Source organism: Mus musculus, chromosome 5 (genome assembly GCF_000001635.26).
Source record: "Mus musculus strain C57BL/6J chromosome 5, GRCm38.p6 C57BL/6J".
Classification (NCBI taxonomy): Eukaryota; Metazoa; Chordata; class Mammalia; order Rodentia; family Muridae; genus Mus; species Mus musculus.
The window spans coordinates 50,697,468-50,713,284 of record NC_000071.6 but is presented as its reverse complement, the minus strand read 5'-3'; positions in this window follow the sequence as shown (position 1 = coordinate 50,713,284).

The window sequence follows — 15,817 nt, the reverse complement described above, 5'->3', positions numbered from 1 at the left end:
GACCTCATTAGGATCACCTTAATATATTTTAGGAAGTTTACACAGCACTTGGTTTCCATATCATTGTTCAAATGACTCTCAATTTCAACTGTATTTCCTGTATTCCTTCAGTACTATCTCCCTTTCTCCTCTTTACCCAATCCTCCTGTTTGTGTCCCTGCTTCCTCCAGTCCCCCCATAAAATATTTTCTATTTGGTTCTTCGAGAGAAAAAGAATCTGTTCCCCAACCCTAGTCCCTTCATCTATACCTAGGGGTCTATTCATCGTGGGTTACATATAAGTGAATACATTCCATATTTGTCTTTCAGAGAATTGACTGTTTCACTTGAAATTATTTTTGTCTAGTTCTATCCATTTGCTTCTCTAGTTCTATCATGATGTTGTATCACATACCTTTAATCCAGCCCTTGGAAGATAGAGACAGGTAGATCTCTGAGTTCAAGGCCATCCTGGTCTACAGAGCAAGTTCCAGCAAGGGCTACACAGAGAAACATGATCTTGAAAAACCATAAAATAAAAATCAGCAAATAATTTTAAGAAACAAATGAAGGCAGGGGACATAATAACCAAAATCATGAATGCGAAAAAATTACTATCAGTTCTATAGACACAGATGGAATGATAAGCAGATGTTAAAAAAAAAAAACTCGATTTTTAGGCAACTCAGATGATATGGGTGAGTGGAATGGCTAAAGTTCATTACAGAAGAAATGGAGAATTATCTTTCTGTCTAAAGGAAAAAGTCAAATCTATAATCAAAAGTTTCTAGGTAGGTGGGCACAGTTTTCTTATGTTTGATGGAGTGTCAAGGTTTGTTAAGCCTACATGACTTTTCTGGTAAAATCTATCAAATGGGTAAGGAGGAAATAGTAACAAACTGACAAGAATCCTGTAGAAAAAAATTGAACCACAGGAAATGTCCCATAGCTCACTTTATAAGGCTAATATTATCCTGATGTCAAAAGCAGAAAAAGACAGCAGAAAACAAAAGAACTCAAGCATGATAATTATGAGCATAGTCTAACAAATGAATGCCAACAGTACCTAGAAAGGATATCACATAGAAATGAGATTCACCTACATGAAAGGTGGTTCAATACTTGAAAAGTAAGTAATATAATCATCATTTCAAAAGGCTAAACAAGAAAACTTTGTGGTTATTTTAATAAGTGTACTAAAATAATATGATAAAACTCAAAGCTTCTCATGGTAAAAAAAAATGTAAGATGATTTCTAATGCACACAAAAAAGTACACATAGAAATTTTAAATTAAGTTAATTTTTTTACTTATTCACTTTATATCCTGCTCACTGTCCCCCTCCCGGGCAGGGCAATGCCTCCCACAATCCTTCCCCCATCCTCCCTCCTCTTCTCCTCTTGGCATGTGGAACACTCATGGGTTTCCCTCCACCCTCTAGCATTTCAAATCTTTGCAAGACTAGGCACTGAAGCCAAATAAGGCAGCCCAGGTAGTAGAACATACACTACATACAGACAACAGCTTTTGGGATATACCCTGCTCCAGTGGTTCAGGACCCACATGAAGACCAAGTTGGAGGAGCTAGAGAAAGTACCCAAGGAGCTAAAGGGAACTGCAACCCTATAGGTGGAACAACATTATGATCTAACCAGTACCCAGGAGCTCTTGACTCTAGCTGCATATGTATCAAAAGATGGCCTAGTCAGCCATCACTGGAAAGAGAGGCCCATTGGACTTGCAAACTTTATATGCCCCAGTACAGGGGAATGCCAGGGCCAAAAAGTTGGATTGGGTGGGTAGGGGAGTTGGGGGGGGAGGGTATGGGGGACTTTTGGTATAGCATTGGAAATGTAAATGAGGAAAATACCTAATCTCTGGATTCTCAAATGATAGACACACACACACCACACATGCACAAACATGTGTGCACACAGACACAAACACACATAGACACAAACACACACACATACACACACACATGCACAAACATGTGTGCACACAGCCTTCTGTTTTAATATACCTTAATCAGCTCAATGGCTGAGGGACTCCCAAACTTCCAGGTTGCTCAGGCCTCCCCTCCAATATAGGTGAATTATTACTTACTAAAATCTACATTCCATTTTTGCTACCCTAGACTTAATGGGTGTGATTGGGGCCACTCTTCCCCAGCTCCTACATGATTGTTACTCTGTCTTCTACAGCTCTCAAGCCTGTATCTTCTTTCTTTCCCAGCAATGGAGACTCTTCCCCTTCATCAGTCCCCTTGCCAGTGAATCCTAAAGTCCTGCCTCTGTCTCCCGGACTAGCCATTGGCCACTCCACTGACAATTTTATTTCCCAATCAAAGCCAACTGGAAGCAGGGACCCCATGTAATTTTGGGAACCCAATAACATAATACAAGTAGTTTAGTATCTTTAATATAATACAATAATACAAGATAATCAGTATCTATCTACATAGCCATTGTGAGGAAGAAAAGACCATGTCTAGAGATAAGTGTAGACAAAGCAAGAAAAGGCTATTCCCAGTGATCCCCTTCTACCTGCCAGGCCGACTCTCCAAAAGGTCCCACAGCCAGACACTAGGGGGAAGAGTTTGAATCATGAGCTTGTGGGTGATACTTTAGATCTGAGCTACGGTGTCCTTGAAACATTCTTATAATTCAATAACAAGAAAAATCTGGATAAATATTTAAACAGATACTTCACCAAAAATTATGTGCAAATTATGAGCATATTATAAATGTTCAAGAATATTTTTACTCATAAGAAGAATACTCATCATTAGTCATCATAAAGAGTGCATCAGCAGCAGCCCACTTAAATATTATATTAATCAGAGTCCTCCAACTGACTGGAGACTCAGAAAAGAAAAGTGTAGTCAAAGCTCAAAGTCCATATGTTGGTAAATCAGAATATACAAATACTGTAGGTAAAACCAAACACCATTCTAAAGGAATTCCCTTTTGTTCTAAGGAGGTCAGCCTTTGGTTTCTAGTAGTCACTGTCTGGTTAGATCAGTTCTACCCATGTCATGAAAGATAGCCCACTTAAAAAATCTACCAATCTGAATGTGAGCCTTAAGCAAAAACACCTTTCCTGCAACTTGTGACTTGTTTGATCAAGTCCTAGAGACCATGGCTACAAGTTTCTCACTCTTTTAACCAAATACTCAACAAGAATCATGTTAAGGGGGGTTTCTGTATTACAGTTAAAGAGGGAGACCATGTATTAAGCTGGAGAAAGAATAGTCACCAAAGAATGATCAACTGATGATAGTGTGTCAGTAGGTAGAAAGATGGGAAGGCTAGTGCTCAGTTTTCTTTTTCACTTAGTCCAACACCTCAGTCCAAGGAATGGTGTTCCCCATCTTGATTATTTTGAAACACCTCAAAAACTTGTCTCTGAGGTTACTGCTTACTTTTCCAGTAGACAGTTAATATAAACCATCATAATGGCGTAACCAAACTGCCACCATAAGTACGTTTTCACATATAAGTTTGAAAGAGGAAAAATAATGCAAAACTTGGAATATCTCTGACTCCCATATATTGCAAGCCACATTCACAAGACATCTTCAAGCTAAAATCAGAGAAAAATCCATCAAAGAGAGAGGAGGTGAGCACAAAGCCCCACTCCTTGATTAGTTATCAATGGATGACTGCTAAAAGAAATGGTTTCCTTTAAGGATGCAGTCCCTGATAGGTCAACCCTAATCAAGTGGAAGGCCATATATTCAAAAGTACATAGGTAATGCTAACTGGATTTTGTAAGTTTAGAAACAGAAAATTACCAGTTAAGTGGGTAGGTGAATCTAGTAAGAGTTGGGGCACCATGTTCAGTATGATCAAAATATATCATACAAAATTTTCAAGGAACTAAAAATGAAGCACCACCTAAAGTGATACACACACTTTAGAAAAACACTTTGTACTGCTGTATACATTATTTATCACATAACTTTGTTGTCCTATCGCAAGAAACAAAGTATTTGTCTACAAAATATCTGCATTGAAATTGTGTAGAATATCTTTATTCATAATAGTTCCAAACATGCAAATCCATCAAACTTTCATCACCTGGTAAATGGACTAACAAACCACCATATATTCATACAATAAAACATGATACAACTATTAAAATTTATTTTTTCTCAAATATTACACCTTGATTACAGTTTCTCCTTCCTCTTTTCTGACACTCCTACCCCACCTCCCTTTTCCAGATCCATGTTTCCTTTGTTTTTCCTCAGAAAAGGACAGGCCTCAACTAAACATAACATATCAAGTTGCAATGAGAGTAGGCACATCCCCTCATAGTAAGAGTGAATGGGCCAGCTCAGTAGGAACTAAAGGGTCCCAAAGTAGGCAAAGATTCAAAGATACTTCCCCTTCCCACTGTTGGGAGTCCCATAAGAACACCACGCTAAACAACCATAACATATATGCTGAATGCCCAGGTCAGACCCATGCAGGCTCCCTGATGATCAGATTAGTCCCATTGAGCCCCTATGAGTCCTGGTTGGTTGACTCTGGTGGTGTCCTTCACCTCTCTGGCTCTTAAAATTCTTCCTCTCCTTCTTCCACAGAATTCCTTGATATTCACCTGTTTTTATTTTCCTATGGGTCTCTGCATCTGCTTTCGTCAGTTGCTGGATGAAGCTTCTCTGATTATGATTATGCTCTAGTCTAGGGCTATAACAGAATATCATTAGGAATCAATTCATTGACATTTTTTGGGCATGGTTGGTTCTAAACTAAGTCTCTTGGCTATCTGGCCTCTGGGCCCTGGACCTCTGGGCACTGTAAAGTATGGGCTCCATCTCATGTCATAGGTTTCAAATTGGGTAAGGCATTGGTTGGCTACTCAGACAAATTCTGTACCACCTTTACCCCAGCATATCTTGCAGGCAGAACAAATAGTGGGTCAACGATTTTGTGGCTCAGTTGGTGATCCAATCTCTCCACAGAGTCTTGACAATTGATACAGCTGCAGTGTAGATGGATCCCTAAGGCATTATACAATATGAAGAAAGGGAAGAATAATTCAGTCTTTAAGACTTTCATCTGATATTTTAGAACATTTACCACTGATTGCTTGGGGCTGCAGTAGGAAAGGAACATAGGCTAGAAAGGCCTACAAGGAAATCCTATTCATAACTCCATTATACTTTGCATTTGTTAAAATCCATCTAATTGTCCACTTTAAGATGTAACTTCCTACTGTAAATTCTACATTCTCTTGAAAAATGGCTGAGATGTTAATTCATTAATGAATTAATCCAATTATTTAAATAATCCGGTGATACATGTTCTTGAATTACGAAAATTGAACATATTTTAAAGTCTAGTAAAATTGTAATATCATACCATTATCACATCTTCTGGCATTCAACTGTCCTTTGAGAGAAAAATAATCCATCAATTAAAGTTGAAACATTTTCTGTATATGTTTCTCAATAACTTTTCCTCCATTTCTCTCTTTTTTCCTGCACCCCTGTACACATTTACATGTATACAGAGAGAGAGAGAGAGAGAGAGAGAGAGAGAGAGAGAGAGAGACAGAGACAGAGACAGACAGAGACAGAGACAGAGAGAGTCAGAGAAACAGAGAGAGGGAAACAGAGAGACAGAGATCACCCTGTAATCTGTGGTGGGTTACAGGGATGTTATTACTACAGAGATCAGGAACTGGCCTCTCTCTTTCCCATAGTTTGCACTAAGTGTAGTCAAGTACTGCCCTGGCACAAAGTTAAAGAAGCAAACTTAAAAATCACAATATTGATGAGATCTTTAGCAGAGTTAATAGTAGAGACTATTGCAGGTTGTTCTGGAGAAGGTGCAGAGGTGGAGGACATGTGGCACTCTCCACAAGGTGCTGAAAATTATATGTTCAGGATCTCTCAGGAGAAAACCCCTGGGGTTTTCCAGAAATAGCTGACAAGATGCTTCCCCTTCAATGGCAGGTAGGTGTGAGCCTGGGAGACACATCTGACACTAACTCTAATGAGCACACAAAACGTTCCAAACCTTGATGTTTTGATCTTTGATGTAACAGAAGCTGTTTCTACATTCAACCTTCAAACAAACAAAAAGGCACAGGACCTGCGATATTTATGAGTGCACACAAGCATCAGAGCAGTGCATTTATTTCTAAAGTGCTCAATTTGACAAATGAAATGACTGTACAACAGACTTGCTCTTTTGGAAGTTCTCAATCTTTCCTGTTTCAGTGTGACTAAGCAAAATGCTTAGCATTTCTGCCTGCTGTTGCCCCTACTCATAAATGGCATGGGTTAACCAAATGAGAGATGGTAGCATCATAGAAGCCAATATCCAGGGTTGTTTTGTTTGAGCAATATTTTTCCCTTAAAATATTGAATATACAGTCAGTGTTGGAAACAGATTTTTAACGTAACAGAAATGTACATCTGTTTCACATTACCTTCTTATTCCAGGTTTGAAGCAACATGATACCAAAGGGTTAGAAGGCCACTGTGTTTACACATGGTGTAACTCTCTATTAGCCATGATTCCACCACTGTCCATCATCTCACTTACCTAGTACTATAGACACAGGACATCATGCTACCAAGTCTAGATGGTTCTAGACCTGATGAAATCTTAAGATCATACAGCCACAATTTAAATGCTAAAAGTAGCAGAATCCTTGAGAACTACTATGAAAAGACAAAATTCTATCAGTTTCTTATTCTGTTACACATGACTACTGATACTACAACATCTTGAAGGTCTTTCTTTTAATCAGAGAATGGTAAGCAGAGTACCATAGGAGGAATAATACAGCAATAAAAATATATAAAGCGAAAGGAAACATAGGTAACACTCAAGGCTCAGAAGCTGCTAGCAGATTAGAACACTCTCACCTGTCGGGCATGGTGGCACACACCTTTAATCCCAGCACTTGAGAGGCAGAGGCAGGCGGATTTCTGAGTTCAAGGCCAGTCTGGTCTACAAAGTGAGTTCCAGGACAGCCAGAGCTATACAGAGAAACCCTGTCTCGAAAAACGAAAACAAAAAACAAAACAACAAACAAACAAACACCAAAAAAAACACCCTCACCTGATCATGTATTTTAGCCACTGAAATTAACATTATCATTAAATTAAATTTAATGAACAATTTGAGTACTCTGAAGACCAGATTCTACACTACTTTGTGAAAGGGTAAAGATTCCTCTCTGTTGTCTCATTTGGAGCCATCTTTGGTTTAACCTGGGACTCACAACACCACTTGCCTTTCTATCCCCACTGTGAAAAAGTCCTTAGGAAAATATCCAACCTTGTTCTAGAAATTTGGGCTCAAGGTGTCCCAGCTAACTCCATGCTTTTGGCCTTTGTCAAGTTGCTCACTTGCTTTCAGAGCCTGCAATCCAGTATTTGGTTTATCTTGCTACAGAAAGCAGTCAGTGCTGCTCTGTGAAACTGTTTCTTTCCTGGCAGTCAGTCTCCAGCCAGCACAATAATGACTCTCAGAATCAGATTTGGTTATGCTCAATGATCTTTGGGTCTTAATCCTATAACAATTTAACAAGAACCCATAGATAGGTCAACCCCTGTGTTCCATCTTGAAGAAATTAAAATACAGGATTTGAAACACTGGTTACAAAGTATGAACATATTTTATTTAAACTCAGAGTAATTAACAACCATACACTAGAGAAGAGGAACATAAGGAAATAGTTACAGTGCAGGTGGTCAATAAATGAAAACATTTAGAGCCTTTACATGTGTGCATCCTCCTGACTGGAACAGCCTTTGCCCACCCAATTTTCAACAACTCTATTATTTCTCTTCTTTGTTCAAATACATTTGTTCTTTAGCATGTTCAAATTACAAGCTACTCCAGGTTCCTAGCATTGGCACCCTGTGACTTTTTTTCTGCTTTATATTCTCCACAGCATTGATGAATATCTTCAACTCTACATATTTTATTTATTTATATTACTATTCATGTCCTCTACTGAAATACAAGCTTCATAGAGTAGGGATTTTTGCCTGCTTTACTTCTTTCCCAACTACATTTCCATAGCTTACAAAAACAAAGAGCCATCGAATAAGTAAATGGTTGAATGACTTAATGAATAAAGAGACCAGTTTGCAGGGAAATCAAGGCAAACTTTCTTGAAATCTGATGCCAAAATAGATAGGCTATGAAGGGTGGTTATATTTGGTTTGTGAGCTAGCTGAAGGAGAATAAAATAGAAAATAAAGTGGTATACATGAAGATAAGAAAAAAGATCCTCAATGTATTCTGGAGGAAAAGTTACTCTGTTATTGTTTATGCCTTATAAAAGGTAATGGGAACAGTGCTGTTGCTACAGGTGAAATCTCTCAGGGTTAATATTCTCCTAAGGCCTTTGCAGACACTCTTTTACATCACTCTCTTATAACTCTCTGAAACCATGTGGGTTTATGTTCTTTTCTAGAGTAGTAGGATATGTGGACTCAGGCAGATCCCATCTTGCCTAAAGTTATAGGGCTGGCAAGTACGATACTGGCACATTGATTAGAGATGCTGTGTGTTTAGAGACAGGAAGTCCTGGAATCTTCTAATCATCATAAACCACATCGTAGTCTTAAGAAGACTTCTTGGCAAAGTCCACTGACTATTCTCACATTTTGACTTCTGAAGGAATATCTCCATAAGGCACACATATTCACAGTGGAACAGTAGCGTAGAAGACCTTCATTACTCATATGTAAGATGACTAGCCCACTAGTCAAATTAAGGCGTTTCCCTCTCAGACTCCATTTGTTTATCAATTTGTCAAAAATACACGTGAATTATGTGACTGGATAGTCCATAATTTCAGCTAGAAGGGTTTTTGCTATTTGCAGAAATGCTTTTATGTATTTTGAAGGGGAGAGAGAGAGAGAGAGAGAGAGAGAGAGAGAGAGAGAGAGAGAGAGAGAGAGAGAGAATTTCCATTTTGAAATGTACTCATCTTGTGTCTCTGGGGACTGCTATTTGGCATTTATTTACTGGTGCTGATTTAGAAAACAATTCAGTATACAGTGTTTATTTCAAGGCATTATTTCCCTCTGCCACTCTCTGCTTTTTTTTTTTCTGGCGATATTTGCATTTAGATGCTGTTTGTATGAAGTGAAGGATATGACCATAAGCAATTTGAAGACAATGAGAAGTAGTTAAAGAGTTGTGAAATAAAGAGCCATTGCACAAGCAAGAAGTGAGGAGATAAAATAAGAAAGGGGCCATAGAGATTTAGCATTATATAAAATAGTGAAAAATCAAGAGACATGAAAAGTAGGTCAAGAAAAAGAAAAATCAAAGGTTATGATAGTGGTATTTCTGTTTATTAAAACATAATTAATATTCATCATGCTCTTTCAGGGGAAGTGGAAAATTAGAGGAAACAGAAATGCAAAGGAAAGTACTAAATACACAGCTCAGGACAACAAGGTTAAGAACAACAGGGGATCAATTTGAAGACTCTATGACCAAGGTGAATGTGTAAGCAGTACAAAAAAATGCTATTTCATAATGTTATAAATTAGTTTCAGAGAAGCAGTAGTATAGCTGCCATTCATTTCCTCATGTAGGCAGCACTTTGGTGATACCTACTATTTATCCAGCTTGTTCAAAATGCTGGGCATATGAAGATCAGTATGTATGGCATGCTGTTCCTTTCAGAAGAATGAAGATTGGATTCTCTATTTATGGCTGAATATTTTGAGTGGAAGTAGGAAATTCCAAGTGTACCTTAATGAGTGTACATGACCCTTCACTGACAGCACTGTTTTATAGCTTGTTCCTCTCAGTAATGCTTTTTGTCCTCCTCATGGATATGGACTTATATATGTCATAGCTTCCAAGAATAAAAGAGCTCTCTTGCTCTCCTGCTCTTGCTCTCTTCCCCTCTTTCCCTTCTCTCTCCATTCTCTCCCCCAACTCTTGAGTCATGGCTGGCCTCTACTCCTTTACTCTCTTTCTATGTCTATATCTCTGTCTCTCTCTGACTCTCTGTTTTTCTCTCTCTCTCTCTTTCTCTGTCTTAACTCCCTCAATTCCCCCCTCCATTCCATGAATAAACTCTATACTATACTATTAAAAAAGAAGAATAGAAGAAAAAGTTACATAGGACCACAAAAATAGATGAAATATAAACTTTGTAATTTAAAAGATCTTTTTACGAGAAAGAGCATAGGTTTAATTCAAATCACAATTTAACCAGATAAATTACTGTGTGTTTCCTCTGGAAGTCATTGTGTTGGAAAAAACTGCCCAAGTGTTTATACATCTGTACAGGTGTGTGTACATGAAAGCCTGTTGGTAAGGTATTTTTATATACACAGTAAAGCCAAGTGCATTTAAGTCAATGAATATCTGAATCATGTTAAAAAAAAATTGACGGAACAGTTACAGCAAAGACACAGTGCTGGAGGTTAACAGAAGCTGGGCAAAGCAAGCTGTAGTTGGATGAAATGAGTTCCAAGGCCAAGCGGAGAATACAACCTGCCAATGCCTCCAAGTATCCTGACATCCTTGTCTTTTGATATTTCATGTGTCTTTCTTATCAATGCCTAGCTATTCTTCCTGGACTCACAGATCTCTTCCACAGAGCTGATGACCCATTTGATTATTTTCAGAGATTGGGCATTAAAATTCATCTGAAAGGAAGAGATACTCACACTTTCCAGTTTCTGCATTTTCCCTCTTGACGGAGCAATCCTTCCCTAATTTTAGAGAATGCTCTGCCCTACATCTATATGTATTCTGTCTTCTCTATTTCTTCATGCCCAGAGCTCATCCATTCAAGACCAGTTTAAATTTTGCTTTTTCCATGAGACATTCCTTGGTGACACAGGTTGAATTGGTCACTTTTATTTCCAAATTGCCATGGCATCTTTTCAGTTATTTGTCTATAGCAGTTATGATGCTCTGTTTAGGTTGAAGTAATTTATGCTCGTCTTTAGTCTAGACTATTATTATCACTTTAATGGAAGTACACAACTTTTTGTAATTACATTTGGAACTAATGAAGAAATGCGGCTGGAAGTTTGAAGCTGTGTTAGGGATTTTATAATCCTCAGCTAAGAGGTAGCCTCTCTTTAACTGTTTGATAAGAATGTGCTTTGACACTTTGAGCCTAAGTGGAATGGACAGATAAGGTCATAATAGTACAGTCATGACATGCCATTATACATGTAGCAGACTTGGCACAAGAAATGCATGTTGGCTTCTTTGGAAAGTCAACAGAAGATCTTAGATGAATTTTCTTACTATCCAAAACAAAACAAAACAAAACAAAACAAAACAACAACAACAAAAAAACCTCAATAATCTCTTAGATCACGTTCAGAATTCTGTCCTGTAATATTTTTTGATCTTGCCAAAATATCTAAAACCAGAGAGAATAAAGAAGAAAGTACATTTACTTAATCTCTACTTATTAAATTACTTGTAAATGAACCTCTTCCAAGAAGACTCATGGCACTGGAGTAAGATCCAAAGGACTTTTTTAATTTTTTTTTTTTTTTTTTTGGTTTTTGAGACAGGGTTTCTCTGTGTAGCCCTGGCTGTCCTGGAACTCACTCTGTAGACCAGGCTGTCCTGGAACTCAGAAAACTGCCTGCCTCTGCCTCCCAAGTGCTGGGATTAAAGGTGTGCACCACCACTGCCCGGCTCAAACAACATGTTTTAATAAAAGTCAGAGTGGAAACAAGACATACTTGAGGTCTGTAGATGATGGAATAGTATATAGAGTGTAAAAGTATGGATTCAGGTGCCTGCTTACCTGAGCTCAGTTCCCATCTCTGTTTTATGTGGACTGTATTGAGTACTGTCTCTGGACCTCAGCTGTATCACGTAGAAAGATCAGAAAACAAAAGTTTCTGCTTCTTGGCATTTGTAAAAGCCATTGTATTATGATGCATATGAATTGCTCAGAAGTATGACTAACACATAGGAAACTCTTTTTCTGAGCCAGACTCTATCCTCAGGTATTTGACTTATTCTTTCATTGAGGTTTTCACTTCATTCCCATGTGGGAGATAGTACAAGCTCATTTTCCAAACAAGAAAGTTCCTGATCCTAAACGTTATGCAATTGTCCAAGGTTACATAAAGAGAACTGTACTGTCATTAGTAGAATAGTATCATGCAATATTGTCATCAATGGAAATATACAGTCAGCAACGTAATAAGATTGCCAACGTGCATCTAAAGTGGTGGTTCTCTACTTGTGGGTTGTGACCCCTCTGGAGGCAACTAACTCTTTCACAGGGGCTGCTGAAGACCCAGCAAAACAAAAATTTGCATTACTATTCATAACAGTAGAAAAATTACAGTTATATAATAGCAACATACGTAAAATTTTATGGTTGGTGGTCACAACAACATGAGGAACTGTATTAAGGGTCATAGAATTAGAAAGGTTGAGAAATGTTGATCTAAACAAATAGGCACCCATCACTGCAGGGGTTTGGACTCTCTTGTTGAACTATGCATCCCAAATATAGGAAGAGTTGCTCAGAGGCATAAATGAGACATTGAATACTGTTGGGAAACAGAAGTCTTGGAAAGATACACGTGTAAAGACAGATGAGAACTACCTGGTCAGTTTTTGAGATGGTTTGCTCTGTGGATGTGATATAAGCCGGTTTTTCTGTGGTCCACCATAAATAAGGAAGATACCCATACTGTCCAGAAAATTATAAGGATTTGCAAGTCTTCTCCAGGAACTAGGGCCAAATCAAAGTAAAAAAATTTTGATAACCTACTATATCTGTAGGTGACTGGTGCAATTTGTTCTACAACATTATTGTAGCAATTTGTAGCAATAGCTGACTTATAACAAATACTTTATGTAATTATATTATATATTATGTAAATACAGAGTTGAGATTATAAAAGAGTAGGCAATTATGTATCCAGGTCTTATGACTGTATCTTCAAACATATAAATCACCATAATCATTTTTACACTGAACTCTCATTTGGAAGGAACATTTTTAAAGGATGTTTTTTGTAATCTGTGATACTTTATCTGTCTCCCTTGCTTTGAGTTAAGCTGTGAGATTTCTCGAGCTTAAAGATGGAATTTAAGGTCCATGATGGGGACTTTTCCTATTAAATGATAGTTACCATTGCTCACCTTGACCTTAAATACATCTTAAAAGGGGAGTATTTCATTTATTCATAGTTCAAATGGGGTTATCCAACAATCTAGCTAGAATCATCCTTTATGAGTCTAGAATAAGTTTTTAACCTGTGGGATTTAAGGGCTTTCTCCCCCAAATGTCTCCAGGCATTCTTTATCCCTTAGTGCATTTGCAGACTTGCTTAAACCTGGTTATATTTGGACTTTCATAGCTATAGTGCCATGGCAAAAAATGAACCTACTCATCTGCCTGTCAAGAAGACTATCTCAGAGGCTCAGTTCTTCATTTTCTCTTTGACCTTGAACAAATCACTTGTCTTCATTAAAACTCTAGTTTTCCAAACATAACACACACACACACACACACACACACACACACACACATAAATGAAGAGGTCTTTTAGTTTCCTACCAATTCAAGTAACTGTTTCTCTGACTCAATAGTGGGTCCTTAGATGACTCATTTAAAGTCTCAGAGCTTTATTTTCCTTGTATTTCTTCCCACACTCTGCTTTCATCTTCACTAATGATAAGTCCATCCTTGGAGTCATCCTCAACTCCCACTTCTCACACCCCACATTCAGCAGTGAGCAAATCCTGTGTGTGTCAACTTTAAAATAATACTCAGAATCCAGACACTTATTGCTTTACAACATACACATTAAGCCACCACTGTCTCTGGCCAGAAAATGAAGAATGGGAGAACCTATGGGTTAGATAATTTATACCATTGTTTTGCATTAACTCTTCAAAACCATCACTTTTACTTCAGATCGTTTTGAAAAATTTTTCAGAACAGTTTATACTGAAACCAGACCTCAATCAAGTAGCCGTGTTTCAGTATAGGTAAACAGGCATAGTTAGGCAATGACTACTGTTTTCTGTATAAAAGTCTACAACCATTGTCATTTTTTGCCTAATTATTTTCCTAGTTACTTATTACAAAACAAAACAAGGAGGTAAGTGGTTCATCTTTAATGTAAGCTAAAGGGTGCGGCTTCTCTGGCTAGAGAATAAAGAAGTCTCTTTCTTTCTAGACAAGTGTTTCTAGACATCTATTTCTTTCCCATCCATTGGTTTATTTACTTTTATAATTTATTAAGCACTGTGTATCAAGAACTGAGTGGTGTGTTTGTAATTACATGTTCTGCATACTTGCCAAAGAAGGGATTTGGAACTCCCTTCTGTAGTGGCCTCTCACAAGACTGTGTGGCCTTGCAATATACAGGAGAGAAGATGCTTAAATGTGTGACATGGATGATTGGGGCAAGAATTTGTTGTAACTTCCTTGCTGGATTCGTAAAGCAAATTACTTTGTCTGAGTAGCAAGAGCCATTTTTTACAAAGTGTTGAAGTAAATTTCCTTCATTTTTCTAAATGAAGTAAAAGCCATTTAGAAATGTGTCTCCCTTCTTTAGGATCTCAGAATCATTGTGTATGTGTGTGTGTGTGTGTGGGGGGGTATGGCTTCACAAGATTCTTTATTGCTACTGTGGTTCCAAATTTATGTGGCTTCAAGGTACATAATGGGCTATGCAAGGCCATCAAGCTCTAAAGAATGGTGCTGTCATATAAATGTTGGTCTGTGGTATTCTAGTACTACATGCTACTGCTGCTGCTGCTGCTGCTGCTACTACTACGACTGCTACTACTATCATTTCAAATTGACAAGTTTGTCTTTATTGCTTGCTTCCTGATCCTGTCAGATCTCCATTATATTGAGGAAATACAGATTTTTTTCCCTCCAATTAAAGACAGCTCTTGAAGAAAGCAGCAAATTTTATCTTTCCCATAAGGATAAGAGGTTGAAAGGTCACAAGCGAGGATGTCAGGTCTAGCCACTGGAGGGCACCAAATTATCTCTTTTAACCGGAACAATTTATCCACTCTGGGGAGGACAAAGGACTTCCATAGTCTGGCAGTGAGTGCAGAACCTAACAGTCAGAGCTTTAGCTCTGCAAGTTTACTTAAAGACACTAAGTCTCAGGAGAGCTGTGCACTGGTGAGTATTACTTCAGGTGGCAGATTGTCAATGTTCCAACATCAAGCAAGGAAATGGCCATACAATATTTCCACAGTAAATTTTTTTTTTTTTTGAGACAACCCAGAAAAGCCAGGACATAGCTCTTGCACAACCAGCACACTTTTTCACCTTTATTTTCAACTGCTCAAGCAGAGTAAGTTGCAATAGTTTCCAGACAATGGAAGACGAACCTCCATGTCTGGGGAAACCCACAGGATCATCTGTTTTCCTGGAGTTAGAACTTGTCAAGGCTCTCATCTGGCTTATCATTCATAGCTTCGTCCTCCAGGAGGAGTCACAGCTGGTGACCTCAGAGCCCCACTAATGAACTTGATATTCCTTCTTGCTGGGTCGACTCTTTGTATGTCTGAGCGATGGCAAGGAGCAATGAAATGTTACTTGGCAGCTCCGTTCCACAGCAACAAGAGATAATTGAGACGCCAGAGCAAAGGACTGGCTAGATTTGGAAGGGAAATAAGCTTCAGTAATACGTGTGCAGTTCAGAGAGTCACAAATCTTCGGCAAAGTTACCAAAGGCTTTTGTTTTCAAGGCCTTCTTGGAGAGAATTAAAAGAGCCCTGGGTTTGCCAGCAGAATGTGAAGTGGACAGCGACCAGCCTGAGTGCTCCAATTGGCAATTAGGAACGTGGCATTTCATTGCAGTGTCGCT